Source organism: Rhinopithecus roxellana, chromosome 13 (genome assembly GCF_007565055.1).
Source record: "Rhinopithecus roxellana isolate Shanxi Qingling chromosome 13, ASM756505v1, whole genome shotgun sequence".
Lineage (NCBI taxonomy): Eukaryota > Metazoa > Chordata > Mammalia > Primates > Cercopithecidae > Rhinopithecus > Rhinopithecus roxellana.
In genome coordinates, this window is record NC_044561.1 from 76212554 (window position 1) to 76233384 (window position 20831).

At 44.8% G+C, this 20831-nt stretch overlaps 1 protein-coding gene across 1 annotated transcript in view; it reads left to right on the plus strand.

Moving 5' to 3' along the window:
* The first annotated feature begins 14874 nt into the window (after positions 1-14874).
* CTCFL (CCCTC-binding factor like) overlaps positions 14875-20831 on the plus strand; it is a 43048-nt gene continuing 37091 nt past the window's right edge. The window contains exon 1 of the mRNA XM_030915127.1: positions 14875-14931. The gene's annotated coding sequence lies outside the window, so the exon portion shown is untranslated. The remainder of the gene's footprint in view (positions 14932-20831) is intronic.

The window sequence follows — 20831 nt, forward strand, 5'->3', positions numbered from 1 at the left end:
AGGTGCTTTGAGTCAAGAATGTCTTTAAAATACATATATTTTTCTATATGTGTCAAACACTTCTGTGTTTAGACATTCCTGCAAACGTATTCAATGTGTGAAGCCTACTTAAGCAGCCTTAATGCATTGTTTTTTCATTTCAGGTGAAAAGCCCAAGTGTCCTTTATATTAAAATGGGTCTTCGCAGCCTCCACTCGCAGAAAAAGAGAAGGAGAAGGAGAGAGAGAGAAACAGAGAAATTAAATAATTGCATTTAGTAGGCGACCACATATAAAGTAGCTTGTGTGAATTAATGATAAATTCTTTGGAAGAAAAACTTCTTGACTTTTTTTGTTGTACTTTTAACAATTGAATGCAATACTCATCAGATAGCTTCTTGTGAGCTGTCAAATTATTTAAATGAGAGCATATCTGACATTTCCAGAGGAATGAGCTGGGTGAGTACTGAAAAGACAGTGTTCTCTGTGCTGCTTTGATGGGCACCATTCGGGCTTTTCAAAATAAAGGTTTTGAGCACTTTAATTTTGGAGTGACTTGCCATAGTTCAACACAGAGATTTAAAATGCTCTCAACTACTTTGGCAAAGAATAGAGAAAAAGTTTTGTGCTTCACGACAAACAGACGAACACTCCACAAGTGACATTTGAAAGGCACTGATGGTGGGTAATGACTGCTCAAAATACACTCAGGAAAGCGCAGCTCCCTCATTGTTCTTTATGTATCTAATTATTCCAGGTATTGTCATGTCAAAAAAAAGTTTTATGTGACATGTGTTGTTCCTTAACAAAAAAAAGTCTAAGTCAGAGATGAAAACTAATTCTCCCTGGGAAGCCAAGGCCTGCATGGGCCATCTTGGTGAATGGAGAAATCTGATCATCCGTGGCTACAGACACTTGCATTCTAACAAAAGCATTTAGCCACTGCAGGACTGTCCACTCCACTCCACTCTGCTTTCTGCAGTGCCGTGACCATTTGTTAACATGTATCTGAGTGCAGTCAGCAGTCCGGGCACCATGCCAACAGCTTTGAGGGGCGAGACAGCCATGGGAAATCACATAGAACAACCAGAGGAATCCTGAACATTTCAGTCCATTGCTTTATTAACCTGTTCCCTCTGCTGATTCTCTGCTCTGTCTCAGACCATGGTCCGGCCTTGGAAGCTACAAGGATCTCCTTTGAATTTCACAATCAGCTCCCACTTTGTGAGTTGAACTTGATCGCATCCTTGAGCCACTCTCATCCCCAGTTCAAGGCCTTTGCACCTGCTGTGCTGCTGAATGGAGCACCCTTCCTGGCCTGCACATGGACGGGCCTTCGGGTCATCCAGGTCTCAGCCTTTCCCAGCTCCTGCAACACACGCCCCTGTTGTGTTTCCTTTCTGATACTTACTATTTGACATTTGCTTTCCTCACTTTTCTAGGGATTCAATCCCAGAATCTACGACTAACTAGAACTTAAGCTCCATGCTTGACAAAGGCGTTGTGTGTCTTGGTCACAGCCCTGAAAACAGTTGCTAGACCAGAGTAGGTGCTGACTAATATTTGTTGAATGAGTGAATTACTTCAGTTTCTGTAAACAGCACGTTTGCTTGATTCTCTGGCCCTGAGCCCCTGGAATTGAGCTTTGGTTTCCAAAGGCCATGTGGATCCTGGAGACCAGAAGCTCTCGGAGCCAGCTCAACTCTGGTTTGAGTACAGATCAACATGTCAGCTTTCTTGTTCTAGACATTGCTGTCTTGAGTTTGGTTAAGATGAGCATCCCTTTAAGAGCAATCGCCTCCTAGGATATGAAAAGCTGGAGGTCATAACTCTGGGACCTGGAAAGATTAGGTAGACGTGAGTGTCTCCCCGATGCACTTGGGACACCTTGGCCAAGGCTCAGCCTCTGTGCACTACTCTACCTTGTTTGAGCCTCTAAACACATCATTGAGAAGGTTCTGGGTTTTATTTGCATGGAGCACTTTTACCTCTCTGTTTTCCTGAGACCTCCCAAGCCTCTTTCTGTAATCATTCTTTATTTAGAAAACAAAATAAAATAAACAAATTGTGTCTTGCTGGATTTAAAAACAGCACTAAATTAGATTGATTACAAGTTAATCCAAGAGAGACAAATGGGCACTTCACAGCCTGTGCACATGGCATCTTTAGGACTTGGCAGAACCTTACTTTCTGAACATGTTCTGAACCTGAGGCAGAACCCTCATCACCACCTGCCAAGGGGCTGCCTTTGAAACTATGTGGGAGTCTGGGGGGTTGTCACAGAGTTGGGGGGAGTGCTACAGGCACGTGGTGGGTAGCAAATCCTCCACGTAGTGCAGAATGCTGAACAGGCCATGTCACAGTCCTGCCCTGAAGGGCGTCTCTGCACCTTTAGTCTCGGCGGAGGGCACTGAAGGTGAACCCTGCCCACAAGAGGTACTTTGCATCCTCCTGACACATGGGATGACCTCCCTCGGGCAGGCAAACCTGCTCCACGCCCCATCTCCTTTCAAGTGCAGTACCATGCAGTGAGTCACCTTAGACATCAAAGCATGAAGCAGGAGCACACTTTGTATTCATGATTGAGTTATGTTTTTGAAATTAAACAATAATTTCCCTCATGCTCTGCTCGTTTACATAACCATACCAGTAAAAACTCTTATGAGTCATAAGGAGACAGTTCAGGGGGCTTAAGTTCATCTTTCATCATAAGAGAGTCAGCCCCCATCCACGGAATGCCAGCTGAGCATCCCAAACACATGCTGTTTTAATGAGACCCTTCTCTGGGCATTGTTAATTAATGTATTCATTTATTCATTAAACCTTTCAGGGCAATTTACCATCTGAAAAGACAGATGATGGCAGAACTATAGGCTTGTTGCAAAAGGTCTACAGTGTAAGCCTGAATGAACCAGTTTAGAAGATGCTGAAAAGGTTTTCAATATTGAAAGTATAAAAATTAATTAAGAAAAGAAAAACAACATTTGTGGTGGTAAATCATAATATGCTAATATAGAAGAAAGGCAATTATATATTCATCATTTTCAGTAAAATGGTTATTATCATAATGTGGTATTATAACAATGACACAGTTATTTTAAAATAATAGGAAATTTATCTTACCTTTTCTCGCATTAAGATATAATAAAATTATGCTCTGAAAACAAATGATGCCTTCTATTGTCCTCATGAAACATTAGGTAGGCCTGGACGGTATGCTAGGAACTTTCTTTATTTTGCTGAGTGTTTCTTTTAGTGAAAACCTGCTCAGGAAGTACCCCGTCCCTGGGCATTCCCTGAGGTCTTGCAGCAGGGAAGACAGGAAGAGCAAAGCAGTACCCTGCATGGGGGTGCAAGAGGCCCGCACTCAGTGTGGTGGCTCCGAGGATGGCATCAATTTCAAAGGAAGCATTCCTTTCTTCATTTGGGTATGAAATTTGAAACTAGAGAGAAGCTTCTGGAAGGACAGCTAATCCCTCCTCAACCTGCAGAGGCCACTGTGGCTGAGCATGGTTACTGACCTCAACATAGGCTCAAGAGCACGTTTGCAGGAGGAACTCCCGTCTCTCTAGATCCCACTCTTACCACGATCCCAGAGCTGAGCTGCTCCACAAACTTAAAGCTTATCCAAACTTCAAGTCCACCAGGGCTGGCAAGGCACAGCCGGTGTTTGAGTGTGATGGAGTTCTCTGTGTAATGTGTTCCCACGACACAGCGAGGGTCACGTTTGTGCTTGGGCAATGCATTATTTTGACTGAGAACCTGATAGAACTATTGCCAATGGAGGAGGGAAAAAAGGCAACTAAATGCCAAAGAAGAAAAAATGTTCAGAGTGGCCATGCCAGTTTCCTTTTTGGTGTCAGGACAAAGGAAAGCAATGTCATCCAACTCCAGGTGGGCTCTGAAAACGCCTCCCTGTGGCTGTAAACCACACACCCGCCCTCGTGGGAGATGCACATTCACGGGGATGCAGTGGCTTCAGGAGGCAACATGGGCAGGCAGGTGTCAGGGAGATCGGAAGCAAGAGTCCTTGCTGCTCATGTGATCTTGAACAAGCTCCTGGCCTCAGTTTTCTCATCTGAACTAGAGGGATAAAACCAGCACCTACTGCACAGGGCCCTGGTGAAAATTCAATGAGAACACCCGCATTGGCCCAGGGCCCTTAAGAACGTTAGCCATGTTCTTCCGCTCTTTTCTTTCTGAACAGAAGAATCAAAGAGATCCAATGAGCCCCCACACATCCCCTCAATCTTGCACTTCATTGCCACCTGCAAATGTTGGCAAGTCCTGGTCCTTTCCATGTCAGGTCAGAGCGAGCTACTCACAGGCACCTACAAGCCATGATCACTTCACCCAGGAGCACCCATCTCAGACTGTCTGATCATGTTTCCAAATGAAAGTACACTTATAATTTGTCTGCTTCTTAATTTCTCCTAAGACAAAGTGACAGACTCCTCTGCTCTCCCCCTCTGTGTTGGCTTTCATTATTCTCTCTTTATTTTTCCATCTCGCCCACTCCTTTCTGTGGCTCAGCCTCCCTGCTGTACTGCCGTTATCACTTCAGTATGAGCCCACTGTCTACCTGGCAACCCACTATTATGCACTTATTTTATTACTTGGTTTCCTACCCCGATCTTGTGATTCATTTCTAACCTTTACTGACTGCAACGTAACTCCTTTGCCATTCTTTCTTTCCTCCTCACCCCGCTCCTCAACCCTCAACTTTCCAATGTCAGTATCTGTTCACACCTAGTGTCCTCATAGTACAGAAAAAAAGGCTTATCACAGCTCCAGGTGGACAACCTTGTTTTTCACTCAGAACAATCCATTTAATAAAATGAAGTTTTATTGTGCTGGGTGTTTTCCTGTTCCTTTGAGTAGGAACAGGAGAGATAAACAGGAGTTAAGAAGGGAAATGAGGTGATGAATGGGTGCCAAGGGCAGATCCTGGACCCAAGACAAAAGTCAAGACACTCCTCTTTTTAACGTGAACTTCATTGCCTGATTACATAACCAAGGGATTATATAAATGTGGGTTAATGTTCACAATTCAGGCAGTCCATACATGGAGTTTCAGGGTATTTTGAGGATCGTATAGGACAGTTTAAAAATAATGAGGAACATCCTGTGTTAAGGACGTCCCACTCAAAGAAATCCCAATGCGGTAAACATACAAAGTTATAGAATAAAGTAAGTTTTTTCCGTGTAAATACTGGAAAGTAGATGTCAGAGTGGGGTTTTCTGGATAGATGCTGGGAAGAAAAATGACCAGAAGAGAATCTTTGAATCACAGGGTACTAAGAGCTGGAAAGGCAGCCAAGAATCTCCCCACTGACCTCCCTACTATTTAGACAAGGAAACTGAGGCCCTGGGAGATTAGGAGACTTGCCCAAGAACTAGAGCCTGGTCTCTTGACTCCAACATCCAAACTCTTTCCAGCAGTCACATTTATTTGTAAGTGTGAGGTTCAGATTGAGAATTTAGATAAAAATTCAAATCTGGCTGAGTCTTTTGCTGTCTGGTCCTATGAGCTCTCCAGTAGAGCCAGCACATGTGAAAATGAATTAAAATTTCCTTTCAAAAGTATTTATTTGCCAATTAAAAAATCAACAGATAAAACAGGACACAATTAAAATGGGGTGCCTGGAATTAAATGATGTGAGGCATCTATAAAAACTGTCATCATGTGAACATTGTATATGCCGGAAATGTAGAATGTTCTGACATTTTGAGTAAGTTCAACAGAATGGAAGTGAGCCAACAAAACCTTCTTAATTCTGGATAACTCTAATTCATAGTGATTCTGACAGAGGCTGGGTGAAAGTTTACCTTTTAAGATCTTAAAGAAAGTCTTTGCTGAGCAAATTAACAGTGTCAACAGGATTTCGGGTGACTGTTGAAGCTACTTAAAAGCATAAGTTGTTTTTAAACACGGTAAGCATAGTGGGAGTTATAAATGAGCTTTTCTCAGTGGGTATTTTATATGGACATAAAGTGAGTCATTAATACAGAGCTTACAAAAAGAGTTCTGAATCATTCTCTTCTGGTTACTTACTGTTTCCCTAAATAATTTTTTTGTCATAGCTTCCTAGCCCCATTCTCTCTGGGTTTGAAAGTCATAAAATATCTCTTTTTTAATTGGAAAATAATTTGACCTTTTACTCATGCAGGCCTTCTCAGACGTTAGTCCAAATTACAACAGGATGGGCTATTCTGGTCATGATACAGAGATCTGCAAACCACTAAGTTCTGTTGGTAAAGAACTTAACATTTTAAATTGGATAGTAATGCAGATAAATACAGGCATAGGGAGAACAGGATTCTCAAAAAACTTAAGTTTAAACACATTACGTTAACTTCTGTTCTTAAAAAGCTCTTATGGTAAATACCAAGAGGCCATGGTGAGGTGCCTTTGCAATTTAGAATAAAGTTATCATTGGAAAAGAGAGAACAAGGGTAAGACCCTACAGAATCTCAGTTAATCCACTTGCAAGCACCACTGAAGGGAGCATGTCATTATCCCCATTTTGCATAGGAACTTGAGGTCCAGGGTGGTTCATGCGTTCCCCCAAGGTTTTCATGCTAATAAATATCATGAGCATTTGCACAAGGAAAAAGGCGCACTCTTGGAAGAAGTATTAAATAATACACTGCAGAGAAGTTCTGCCTTCAGAGAAGGGCTGAGCGGTGGCTTCCCACAGACGGCAGTGTCGTTAGACAGCTGTGATCTAGTCAACAGCATTGTGCCTCACATAAGGAAGGGCAGTGCTAGAGAAGGGACTGAAGGGAAAAGGTCTGTGAGGTGTCCCTGGGGGCAGAGGCCAAGCCTTGTTCTCCCACAGATTATGCCCAGGTGCTTGTTCATAGTGGCCACTCAGTCTTTGTCATCAAATGGACTAAATCTAGGAAAGAGAGAACTGAAGCAAAGCACCTGGCAGGTAGGAGTGTGTGCAGGTGCAGGCACCGAGGCATGCTTTGGAGAACCACAGGCCTCTCTGTCATCTGGGTGACGTATTCCCCCAGACCAGTGGTTCTCAGCTGGGGTGATTCTGCCCCTGCCCAGGGACAATGGCAGTATCCAGAGACATCTTTGGTTGTCACAACTGGGTGGTGCTATTGTCACCTAGTGAGTAGAGGCCAGAGATGCTTCTAAACACCCCACAGTGCATAAGAACAATCTGTCTAGCCCCAAACATCGGTAGTGCCAGGGCTGAAAAACCCTCTACACAGTCCACCTCTGTTCCAATTTCATAGTCACCGACTGACCTGCACCTTCTGGCTGCTTGTATTTCTTGCTGGTGGTGCCACAACAGCTGCTACTATTCTACCATCAGAACTATTAATTTTCCCAATAACAATGAGAGCTCCCTTTCATTTGAGCCCTTACTGTGTCTGGTCATCATGCTATGTGCTTTTTATAGAGCATCTTATTTGATACAACAACAGCAACAAGCCTATGAAGTAGATAACATTCTGATCCCAATTTAATTTGTGGATCCCAAATCTTAGAAATATGCAGGAGTTTATTTCAGGCCATGTGGTTGGAACACGAATCCACACACTGGCTCCAGTCTGTACTCTGCATCTGCCTGTCCCATTAAATGATTCAGTGCTTACTCCTGGACCCAGCAGTTTACATATGTGTTCCCCTTTTAGCTTTCCAACAACTCCCGTCATAGGAGGCATGATCACCACTTTACACATGAGGAAACTGAGGCTCAGGAAGGTTGAAGCTTCTCCAAGGTCATTAGCAGAAGTGGGACAAGTCTTCTACACCAGCTGTACCTTTCCACCCTATCATGGCTGTCTCTAACCTGTCATGACTGTCTCTAACAGTAGCTGCAAGGAGTGGGGCAACTTGGGTGGCAGACTTGGGGTCTGTCTCCCTAGAAAAGGGTTACTTTTGCTGTAAACTAAGACATTGACCCCCTGGTTCATATACCAGTGCTTCTGAGTCTGTCTGGCTCTGCCATAGGGTCCTGACAGCACCAGGTTCCTGGCCTCCAAGGCTGCAAACCAGACCCCAAGCCCAAGCAACAGCTCCCAGATGACCTCCAGGCCTTCTGTGACATTGGTTGCCACGTGACATCAAACCATGACAAGATGCAACAACTTAACCAAGCAAAATGTCACACAATTGCAGAAGAAAACACAAAAGCCATCTTATAAATATTACTGTGTATAAGTTTGACATTTCTACAGATAGCAACTGAAAGGAAAACTTTCACTTACAGATCAAAGTTCCTATGAAAAAATGTCCCAGTGATATCTTTAGGCATTATTATCTAGAACAGGCGTCAATAGCTATTACATCTTTAACGTTTGTACTGACAATTCAGACTCAGAAGTGTTCCATCAAATGAAGATGAACATTTTGATATTGCTAAGAACGCAGACGTCCTTGAAGCGTGTTCCTTTCATCAGTTCTGCTAGCTTAACTTCCACAGCTGGCCCTGTTTGAACTCCATTCTCAAGCAGCCAAACTCTTCCCAGCACTGTCCCCACATTAGCAAAAGAAGCAGAAAGTTAATTGGTTTTTAAGCTGCTTGTCTCCCTGCATTCATCGCCAAGGCACAGGACCAGCTCCTGCTGTAGCGAGGGCTCATCTCTGCCCAGGCAAAGACTCGGCAGTCTTTTGTCTCAGTTTATTTGACAACCGCTAGTAATTAGAAAATTACCTCTAAATTCATCTTTCAAAAACAACTAAAGTCCAGTCTAATTGCCGAAGGGTAGCTTAGTCTATAACTCCCTGACAGACTGCTGGAAAGAGGCCAGGGGAAAGTCTTAGGAAGAAAGCAGGCCTAGGGTGGCAAAGTCAGCTATAGATAAAAGATGCATTGGTACACATTAACCACAGAGCCCAGAGCCCTCCGCCTCATGCCTGTGCCATGGAGTCCATTTGCAAGAGCCAAACGCTCGCATGGGGCTGATGACTGAGGAGACTGAGGTTAGGGAGTTATGTGTGCTGTGTCTGTGGTTGTCAAGGTCAGAAACACCAGCAGTGCCCTGGCTCTGGTTCACAGCAGGAACTCAAGACTCAAACATGTGTGTGGCATTTGGACTTTCTACGTCCACGCAGCAGATGAGTGCCAGACGCTGCTCAAAGCTCTGTAGGAAAGTGGAGAGCAAGACAGACAGGGCCCTGCTTTTCTGAGGTCTGCATGCTAAGGGAAACAAACAACCAACAGGCAAACACATCAACAAGAAAGCAGATAGGAAAGATCCAGAACGTGGGATTGTGATAGAAATCGTGTCTGGTGAAGGGGAATATTTTAGAAAGCAGTTACTTTGGAGAAAGTGCAGTTTGGATAAGAAGGAACGGGCCACGTTTACATCTCAGGGAAGATCTCCTCCTCAGGTGCGCCTGAGCTGGGTGTTCATGAGGAAAGCTGAGGCTGGGGAGGCTGCAGCTCAGGGAGCGGTGTCACAGGAAGGGAAGGAGGCACCAGGCCGAAGGAGCCACTGGCAAGCTGGTGCACACGACCAACATGGTGAGCCGAGGTAAAACGATGCTATCTGAGAAGAAGAAGCCAGCACCTCATCCTCCTTCTAGATCAAATTTTCAAGGTCACCAAACCAAAGGCTAATTCCCTCATGCTTCAGCCCAGGCTATTTAACACAATGAAGACTAAACAAGTCCCAAGTGGGCATCTCCATTAAGAATAACCTGATAAGAAAAATGTTTCAGTCATAACAATGTTTGTGTCATTGAGGCCTCGAGATGGGGATCAATTCATTCATGTTTCTGACCTTACAGCTGTAAGAAAATAATTACAGCCTCCCGACGCAGACAGCGGCCGGCCCGCCCTGCGCTGTCACTGCCGCTCATCGAGTAAAGCACATGCCAGCAGCACCCTCAGTACAAGGACACCTTGATCGACTTCTCTTCTGCCCCGACATGAAGATACCACAGACATTCCAGCTGCAAAGATCACAACGATCATGATGAAGTCAAAAGCACCATCCTAGGTACTCTGGAGACAAGATAAGAAAGAACAAGAAAAGAATGTTCTAAAATATAAATGGTTTCAGCCAGGCACAATGGCTCACGCCTGTAATTCCAGCACTTTGGGAGGCCAAGGCAGGCGGATCCCTTGAGGTCAGGAGTGTGAGACCAGCCTGGCCAACATGGTGAAACCCTGTCTCTACTAAAAATACAAAAATTAGCCGGACGTGGTGGTGTGCACCTGTAATCCCAGCTACTCAGGAGGCTGAGCCAGGAGAATCGCTTGAACCGGGGATGTGGAGGTTGCAGTGAGCCGAGCTTGTGCCACTGTACTCCAGCCTGGGTGACAGCGTAAGACTCCATCTCAAAAAATAAAAAATAAAAAAAATACATAAATGGTTTATGGCTTCATGTCACTCCCTCACTTAAACCCTCCAAAGACTTCCTGGGGAACATAAATAGAGTCAAACTCCTTACCGGGGTCTGTCTACATAGCTCTACAGGAGCTGGCCTCTGTCTCTTCCCCAGCCTCATCAGGGCTCTGAACACAGGGAGAAGAGAGGAGAAGGGGCTCAGAAGCAGCCAGCAGGACCCAGGGAGATACAGGGGAAGGGAGACTTGAAGGGGTCGTGAAGGATGCTTGGATTAGACTAAGATAAAGAGAGGGGCAAGTGAGAAAACAGCATGGGGAGGAAATGTGTGTCAGTGTGTGTGTGTGTCTCAGTGTGTGTGTTTCTCCTTCTGTGAATGTGTGTGTGTTAGGGGCAGATGTCTATAACAAGGTGTGTTTGAAAGAGGTGAGATAAAATTTCCTATGGGAATTAGGTCCTGAACACAGTCAAAATTACATATGGTCTACATTCTACATGAAAATTCCTCAAAAAGCTGCAATAACCTCTCAGTTTCAACACAACAAGTTCAGCACAGCCAGCTGCTCCTCTGTGTTGGAAACACACACTATTTCTCTGACTGGCACCACTGAAGTAATCGTCATGTCGCTGGGAGCTCTGGCAAGACCCTTGCAGTGCCCCCACACCTGATTTTGTACGTACCTGTGGTGACAGCTCCGTGTGTGGTCAGGCTCCCCAAGCTCCAGTGTGGAGCCCAGAGTATCCTTCTCTGCCAAGGGCCTTCCTCAGAGTGGGCATCCCTTTTAATCCATGTGCAAACATAGGAAGTGGGGGACACCCCAAGAGCACCCCTTGACTGCAAGCATGAGAAGGAGTGGGCGAACACTCCTTGCCCACAGGCCTTCTGGCAGACAATCTGGGAAGCATTCTGGAAGCTTTTCTGGCATTGAAGCATCCATGGACTACAGCAGTGGCCTAATAATTTGCCCTTATGCTGGCTTTCCCTTCTTCCCCGTGTCATTTCCCTGCTCCCTCACTTTCTTCCAGAATCCTCTCCAAATAAACTACCTGCATCCTAGCCCTGGACTCTTGGCGCTGCTTCCGGGGGAGCTCAAACTAGTACAGGGCTAAGACTTGAGGACAGTGCTGAACCCCTCAGACTGACTCACCCCAAAAAGAACATGGATCTGAAACTGACTGAGAGTGAGCTGCTGGTTCATGTCTTTGACTCCACACTCACTTGGGGGAGTGAGCATAGTTGGTGGGGCAGTGGCAGCTGAATTCTCCAGCTTGAGGCCAGAAGGGTCAGAAATGCCTGGCAAAGAAAACTGAGCTCTGCTATAGGCATACTGGTTTGGGGAGAGGAAGCCAAAAGAAAAGAGGATTGGGTATGGGATTGAAATACAGCATGGGATCTGAAGTCAGTTTTGGGTTCAAGTCCTGGTTACACCACCCACTTCCCTGCTTTGAGACCTTAGACAAACTATCCATTCCTCTCTAGGAGGAAAATCAAGGCAGTGTATTCCAACATGACTTTGGTAAGCCTTACAGCATTATGCAAATATTCATTATTATCATTTCCACAGCTCTCATTTCAGAACAGCAATGACTTAACAGGTTAGTCAGTGCTTACAAGTACTTTCAGGATGATTTCTTCCTTCTGTGTTTTCTTGTTCTGTGACTTAAAAAAATGAAAGCAAGAAAGAGAGAGAGAGAGATAGGAAGAAAGAAAGAAAAAGAAAGAAAGAAAGAAAGAAAGAAAGAAAGAAAGAAAGAAAGAAAGAAAGAAAGAAAGAAAGAAAGAAAGAAAGAAAGAAAGAAAGAGAAAAAGAAAGAAAGAAAGAAAGAAAGAAAGAAAGAAAGAAAGAAAGAAAGAAAGAAAGAAAGAAAGAAAGAAAGAGAGAGAGAGAGAGAGAGAGAGAGAGAGAGAGAGAGGGAGGGAGGGAGGGAGGGAGGGAGGGAGGGAGGGAGGAAGGAAGGAGGGAAGGGAAGGAAGGGAAGGAAAGGAAGGAAATCAGTGAAGAAATATCCAGGATAAAGGTCACCAGCTGGCAGTGACCAAAACTAGTTCACACATATATTTTGTCTGGTTGACGAGAGAATTTGAAATTTCTATTAATTAATTGCCACTGCTTGAAAATCAGAACTTACCTGGGACAGAGGACACCTGTCCCTCTCCAGTTGCCAAAGTCATTGACTTGCCTGGTTCCTGAAGGCAAATCACTCTGCAACTTTTTTCCCAGGTTTTAAAATATATCATTTATTCATAATGTAGGAACCTGTGATGTCTCATTTATGCAATCAGTGTCACTGCACTGAGTAGAATTTGGGGCTGATGAAAAAGATGAACCCCCCCATGCTTCACCACCTCCTTGATGCCTTCTTCTCACTATCCATGGATACCCCTTATGCTCAAGGACCCAGACTCAGCATGGCTCCTGTACATCATCCTGCCCCTCACCAGAGACCGTCTACCAATGCAGAAAGGGGTTGGGCACCACTGCTTTTGTGAAACGAAAGGACTTTGGAGTGTGAGCTATTCAGGATTAAAATCAACAAATGTCCTTTTCAGTATTATCAGCATAGTTTCAGCATTACAGTACAGCACCCCAGATAGCCCTTCATATCCAGATAAGATAGGCATGAACCTCCTATACAAGCCTTGTGGAAAATGCCAGTGTCTTTCCCAAGACTTCTGCCAGTTCCCAAAGGGTTAAATTCTTACAGTCATCTGGGTGGGGTGAAGGAAGAGGGTGGATGTGGCTATAAATGGGTAGCTTAAGGGATCTATGTGGTAATTGGCTGTTTTGCATCCTGATTATGGTGGTTTCACATGTGATAGGCACACACACACACACACACACACACGTGCAGGGAAATTGGTGAAAGTCTAAACAAACTCTGGATTGTGCCAATGTCAGTTTCCTGGTTTTGATATTGTACAATAACACATAAGGAGTGCCCATTAGGAGAAATTGAGGGAAGGATACATGGAACTTCCCTGCATACTTTTTGTTTTTGTTTTGTTTTGTTTTTGTTTTTGTTTTTGTTGCTGCAATATCCTGTGAATCTATAATTATTTTCAAAACAAAACACAACACAAAAGCTTGTGTTTTTTCAAAAAACCAGTTGTAGACATTGTGCCCAAGCTCCCCACTCTGGGTTGATTCTGTGTGCTGATCAGTCTCCCCTTCCCACAATGCTGTCCTGCCCTGCATGCACTCCACGAACAGGGAACTGTAAGAATCAAAGAAAGAGGAAAGAAACACGAAAGGTAGCTTGACTGTCAAGACAGGATTATTTTAGAGAAAACAAACCTGAGAGAGGCGTCTGGCCACGTTAGGTCAGAGGCACACTTTCTTACAGACTAAAAGTTTTCAAGGATTTAGGGTGAGAGAGTTTATCAGAGGCTTGGACTGCTTCTGTATCTCTTTGTTGTGCTTATCTGGGAGGGAGAGTTGTGTGTCTGTTCCCATACATCTTTCCGCAGCTGCAGGCATACCCCCTGAGTCTGCTTTTACATTCCCTATCTTAGTGCACCTGAAGGGAAAGGAATGCGCTTATTAAGGCCCACTGTTTTACTGGGGCCCATGGTATGAGGGTAAAGTTTGGCAGTTACCCAAGAGAGTTTCCCCCACCTCCCCTCTGGGCCCGAGCTTTCTTATCCGTGTTTTACTGTCTACTCTTTCTGGCTACTTGTAGTTAGAAGAGAAGTGATTTCTTTGAAATACATGAGGCTAGAAAGGGAGTTGGAACTTAAAGTGGCGGTGTTTGTCCGAGATGACGGTGCTCCTGCTCTGTCAGGAACCAGCCTCTTTGCTACACCACACCACAAGCACACACACAGGAAACCACTCCCCAAGGCTTTTGAGAGTGCCGCAGAGCATGCTGACAGCTTGAAGAAGACACGTACAACCGGTCCTTTAGTAAGATACATCTTTAAACAATATTTTGGCCATTTTGCAGGATGGTTTGGTCATCCTCTTTCCCCATTTCCTCTCTGCTCTTTTCATGTCCCACCTCTTTGAAATCATACACAAAAAGCAAAAATCATACACAAACAACAAAAAGCAAAAATGAGGAGTTCTCCCTTCCTGACGCGGAGTCCTTTGGCTTTCTTCATTTGTGTCTTGGTCACGGTCTTTCCTTCCACCCTCAAGTAAACTGTCAAGGTGATTTCCTGAATCAGGACAGTTCTGCTGTCAAGAGAAGAATGGGGCAAGCCGCAGCAAACAACGTCCTCTCTCCTGGTATCTGGCTCTGAGAGCGTGCCTCTCCCTTGGCCCCTGGCTCCGAGAGTGTGTTTCTGGCTGGAGCTGCACCCTTTGGGAGTCCTGCTTTATCTGCCTTCTCCAGCCTCCCTCTGACCCATGGTGGGCTGCTTGTTCACTGCCAACATGCTCTGTCCTTCTTTCCTTCCTTCCCTTTGCAGATACTTGGTCAGCCTCTCCCCAGAGCAGCCCTGAAGACCCAGAAGTGAGGAGGAACCCCTCAGCATATGGAAGACAAAGCAGTCACTTCCCATGAGTTCTCTTATTGACCTAAATGTAGCCCTTGTTCCAAATGAAAATTGTTCCCTCCCTGTCTAGGTCAACGATTCTGAATTTTAATTCTGGAGAAAATATATTTTGGAACCTGTATCAAGAAGAAGCCAGAGGTAATTTGAGCGGGAAAGGTAAACCATGAATATATTTTCAGCTTCAGTTTGGGGATTCTGTTTTATATTGTTTTATTACAGTAAGCAGCCTTTATAATTTCTACAAATAGAGCTGTTAAAGAAGTGCTAAGGTGCATATTATGTTAAACTTAAATATAGACAACTAATCTTAGAAATAAACCAAACTCACTGCAAATTTATTTTGAATACACAGCTCTTAGAACCAGGTAAACTTATTGCACAATTATACTTTCATGTTCATTCATTTGATTGACTGGCATGTGCTGTGCACTGATCTGGTATTGAGGAGAGAACCACAGCAGAAAGAACCCTTGCCTTGCCCTAGGGCAGGCACGTTGTGCATTTTAATTACATTTACCCAAGGCAGACCACAAGCACCCAATTTTTTGGAGGAGATACCAGCAACTTTTTTTTTTTTTTTTTTTTTTGAGACAAGGTCTTACTCTTTCACCCAGGTTGGAGTACAGTGATGTCATCACGGTTCACTGCAGCCTCTGCCTCCCGGGCTCAAGCCATTCTCCCACATCAGCCTCCCGAGTAACTGGGACATAGGCATGTGTCACTACACCCAGATAATTTTTGCTTTTTTTTTTTTTTTTTTTTTTTTTTGGTAGAGATGGAGTTTTGCTATGTTGCCCAGGATGGTCAACTGATGGGCTCAAGTGATCTGCTCACCTCAGCCTCCCAAAGTGCTGGAATTACAAAAGTGAACCACTGTGCCTGGCCCCAGCAACTTTTAATCCTGGGGAAAATAAAGGAGACAAGGAAAACTGGGGTTGCAATTTTTTAATTTTTTTTTATTTTTTGAGACAGGGTCTCATTCTGTTGCCCAGACCAGAGTTCAGTGACACAATCATAGCTCACTGCAGCCTCGACCTCCTGGGCTCAAGCAATCCTCCTGTGGTTGTAGTTTTTAATAGGGAGGACTGGGAAGACCTCGGAGACAGAGCAGTTGAACAAAGACTTGCAGAAAGTGAAAAAACAAATATTGCTACTGGGGGAAAGAGCATCCCCATAGAAGGAACAACAAATGCAAAGTCCCTGGGGTGACAGCCAGCGTGGGGTGTCTGAGCAACAGCAAGAGGCCACGAGGTGGGAGCAGGTGGAAGACAGGGTAACCCACTGTGATGTCTGAGAGAAGGGCACCATGGAAGAGTCCTGCCTGGGCCTAGTGGCGTTGGGCGTGGTGGCGTTTGGAGTGGTGGGGTTTGGAGTGATGGCATGATAGACGGATCAAGGTGGGGGCCTGGTGGCAAGGAGAGGTGGCCAGATTCTGTAGACACTTTTGAGGTAGATGCATTTGCTGATGGAATAGGTTCAGCTGTGAGAGAAAGAGGAACCTCTAAGGTGTTCAGCCAGTGCATCTAGAAGGATCCCCATTAGCTGCAATGGGAAGACTAGGTAAAACAGCATTCCAGTGGAGGGAGCAAATGTTCTGCTTTGGACAAGCCTCATTTGCCCATTAGACGCTTTGACAGGGATGATGGGGGGCAGATGGGTCCCCGGGTCTAGAGTCAGGGAAGCAGTCCCCATTGGAGAGGGGAAGCCGTCATACATACACAGTTCACTAAAAACACTGAAACTGGATGAGATCCCCGAGGGAGAGTGCAGGGAGACAAAAGATCCAAGGACTGTGCCTGTGTTCCCCCATCTCTTCTTGAGAAGCCAGGAGGAGAAACCAAAAGCAGCACCGAGATGAGGGGGTAGCTGTGAGGAGGGAGAAGCAGAGGTGTGGGGCATGTTGGATGCAGGAAACTCCTGTACCAGTTTCCCCCAGCTGCTCTAATAAATGACCACAGACTGAGTGGCTTAAAGTCCTGGAGGTCAGGAGTCTAAAATGGGTGAGCAGAGTGGTGTCCCTTTTGGAGGCTCTAAGGGAAACTCTCTTTCTTTGCCTTTTCCAGCTTCTAGAGGCCACCACCATTCCTTGGCTTGTGGCCCCTTCCTCCATCTCAAAGCCAGCAGCCTCCGATCTTCCAATCTCTGTCTCTCTGCTTCCTTTTCACATCTCCTTCTGACTCGGATTCTCCTGCCTCCCTTTTATCAACCCTTGGAATGACATTAGGGCCACCTGAAGAATCCAGGATAATCTTCCTATCTCAAGATTCTTACCTTTCTCTTTGCACTATTAATGTGTACTTTTTAAAGCAATTATGCAAGAGAGAAAAAGTCGTCCTTCACATCAGCCCCTTCACCATCCGCCACCCAAATGACCATTTATGGGTTAAAATGCACTTTCCAGTTTCTTCTCCCCCAAGATGCTTGCTTTCAGACCCCATTTAATGTGGGCAGGAAGGAGACCTCCAGTTGAGTATACTAAGCACATGACATGAGTTACTTCTCAAATATTCCAGAAAGTCCTATGGGGGGCAGTATCATAATCCTCTTTTCACGGAGAAAGAAATAGAAAGGTTAAGAAGCTTGCTCAAGGCCAGGCAGGGTGGCTCACACCTGCAATCCAAGGAGGGAAGGTAGGAAGGTTATAAAGCTTTTATTTGCTTATTTACCAAATGCTTCTTCATGAATAAGTAGGAGAAGGAAGAGGTTTTAATGATAAAGTTCTGGAAGGTTCCAGAACACCTGGCACACTTGTACATAACCGTTCTTTACTCTACCTCTTCCTCTTCACAAACATTACAAACAATCTTAAAAATTCTCTCTTGGGCCTCACGTGTCCCAAAACTGCTCACATTTGTGGCCAATTCCATGAGCAAAGCTGAACTGCTTGTTCAATAAGGGTACACCCTCTCTGTGTTCATATCAAAGTTCAAAGTATAGTGCTCTGTATATAAACAACATTTGCCCAACAGGTTAACTGACATGTTCTGAAATGGACACTCCTTTGCCATTCATTGGTTGAAATCAGGTGAAAGAGAGCTAAACTTGTTTATGTACTTTTGTGGTACAAATTATCTTTATAACACTTAGAGGAGCCAGACACCACGTAAGCGTGGATGAAATAATAGTTTACATTTGAGCTGCTGGTCAGGCTTCAGAGTGAGTGATAAATAAACACAGAAGAATCAACTGTGCAGAAGAAAAACTTGGTGTCTACCCTCTAGTTCTGCCATTTGACAAGGTAGCAACCCACTTCCAGCTGTTTTTCCTGAGAATTGAGCTGTTTACACTAACGCATGCAGTTGAGGCAGTATTAATATATCTTAACACTAAGACCTATTTCCTGGCCTGTTATGTGTTCAATTATCTTTGCCTTAATGCAGGTCCATAGTATATCTAGGGGAACTGACACATAAAGTGTCAAAGCTGGAAATTCTGGGCACCAGATTACATTTCAGAAAAGACTTCTGGGCCGGGTGCGGTGGCTCATGCCTGTAATTCCAGCACTTTGGGAGGCTGAGGTGGGTGAATCACTTGAGGTCAGGAGTTCAAGACCAGCCTGGCCAAAATGATGAGACCCCATGTCTCTACTAAAAATACAAAAATTACCTGGGCATGGTGGCATGCACCTGTAATCCCAGCTACTTGGGAGGCTGAGGCAGGAGAATCACTTGAAACCAGGAAGTGAAAGTTGCAGTAAGCCAAGATCATGCCACTGCACTCCAGCCTGGGCAACAGAGCGAGACTCCATTTCAAAAAAAAAAGAAAAGAAAAAAAAAAGAAAAAGAAAAGAAAAGCCTTCTGAGCACGACGTTTCTCCACAATAGAGATATCACAGTTCGTTATAAATACCTATGGCATGAATAGACAACTATCGAATGAAGTAAAAAGTTCTTGAAAGGTTTCTTAAAATGAAGAGGTCAGAGACATCATTAAATTGTCCAGGCAAATATCACTGCAGAACAACAAGAGAAAACTCATCATGACATTTACTTGTGTAAGGCTGTGGGATAAAAAACCCAGATTCACCCTTCATGTATGCCAGAGAGGCTGTAAAAAAGAGTGGGCAAAGACCAATGGACTCCAATACTCAGTTATTCCACAAATTGTTGTCAAGGATCCTGTCCTGGGCACTTTGGATTCAACAGTTAATAAAACTCACAAAGATCCCTACCCATGTTGAGCTTTCTTACCATATATATTACGTAGTACATATATAGGGAACATATGTAGAAATGTGTATTTAATATATAAGTATATATAATATACATTTTAAAATATACACATATATATAATTTCCCATGTGGAAATTAACAAGAAGCATAATAAATAGCAAATTATAAAGTATTTAAGACAAAGATCTCTGAATCACTGTTTCCGCCACTTGAGCAAGCTTTTATTTTTTACTTTTTTTGTTTGTTTGTTTTTGTTTTTGTAGAGACAGGGTCTCGCTATGTTGCCCAGGCTGGTCTCAAACTCTTGTCCTCGAGTGATCCTCTGGCCTCAGCCTCCCAAAGCACTGGGATTGCACGTGTGAGCCACCATGCCCAGCCTTGAGCAAGTTTCTTAACCTTTCTATTTCTTTCTCTGTGAAAAGGGTATTATGATACTGCCCCCTCACAGGGCTTTCTGGAAGATTTGAGAGATAACTCATGTCACATGCTTGGCATACTCAGCTGGAGGCCCCCTTCCTACCCAGACTTTAGGGCAATTCCAGCCTTCACTCACCATTTCATTATCGAGCTCTTTTATCCCTTGGGTACTTCAAATACTTATGTGCGTACCAAGTGCCTCATAAAGATTTTACAGTCAACTTAGGGGAGCCAGGGAACAACTAAGTAATAAACCTCATGACACTTACTTTGAAACCAGTGAACACAGAATTTTTTAAAGACAATGACAGTACTCAATGGCCTGTCTCGTCCACTGGTGCCTCATAGAATTTTTTTCAAAATATTTTTACATTTCTGATTTGTCCATCTCTATTTGAAACTATGGCAGTTTCAAATAATGTTCTAGAGCTCATATGTCTCCATGCCCACCCAGTCAGGCACACACACTGGGGATAATTCTTAGCCCAAAGGGCTAAGGGGAACATGTGCCAACATTTGCTTTCAGCAGCCACGCAATAGCACAGCCTCCCATACTTGGTCCCATTTGCGTGGTGTGAGCCTGCATGGGTGCAACCCTGCACTGGCGTGAGCCTGCACTGGTGTAAGCCTATCCTGGTGTGTGCCTGCACTGGTGTGTGCCTGCACTGGTGTGAGCCTATCCTGGTGTGTGCCTGCACTGGTCTGAGCCTATCCTGGTATGACCCTATCCTGGTGTGTTCCTGTACTGGTATGAGCCTGCACTGGTGTGAGCCTATCCTGGTGTGAGTCTATCCTGGTGTGTGCCTGCACTGGTGTGTGCCTGCACTGGTGAGCCTATCCTGGTGTGAGCCTATCCTGGTGTGTGCCTGCACTGGTGTGTGCCTGCATTGATGTGTGCCTGCACTGGTGTGAGCCTATCCTGGTGTGAGCCTATCCTGGTGTGTGCCTGCACTGGTGTGAGCCTATCCTGGTGTGAGCCTATCCTGGTGTGTGCCTGCACTGGTGTGAGCCTATCCTGGTGTGTGCCTGCACTGGTGTGAGCCTGTCCTGGTGTGTGCCTGTCCTGGTGTGTACCTGCATTGGTGTGAGCCTGTCCTGGTGTGTGCCTGTGCTGATGTGAGCCTGCATTAGTGTGAGCTTGCACTGGTGTGTGCCTGAATTGGTGTGAGCCTGCACTGATGTGAGCCTGTCCTGGTGTGTACCTGCACTGGTGTGCTACAGCTGCTGTAACAAAACACCACAGACTAAATGGTTAAGAAAACAGACATTTATTTCTCATAGTTTTGGAGGCTGGAAGTACAAGAGCAAGGTGTTGGCAAGTTTGGTTCTCCTGAGGCCCCGTTCTTGACTTGCATAAAGCCATCTTCTTGCTGCTCCCACGCAGCCTTTCCTGTGTGTGTGCACTTCCCTGGTGTCTTTTCTTGTAAGGACCTCAGCCAGCTAGCACTG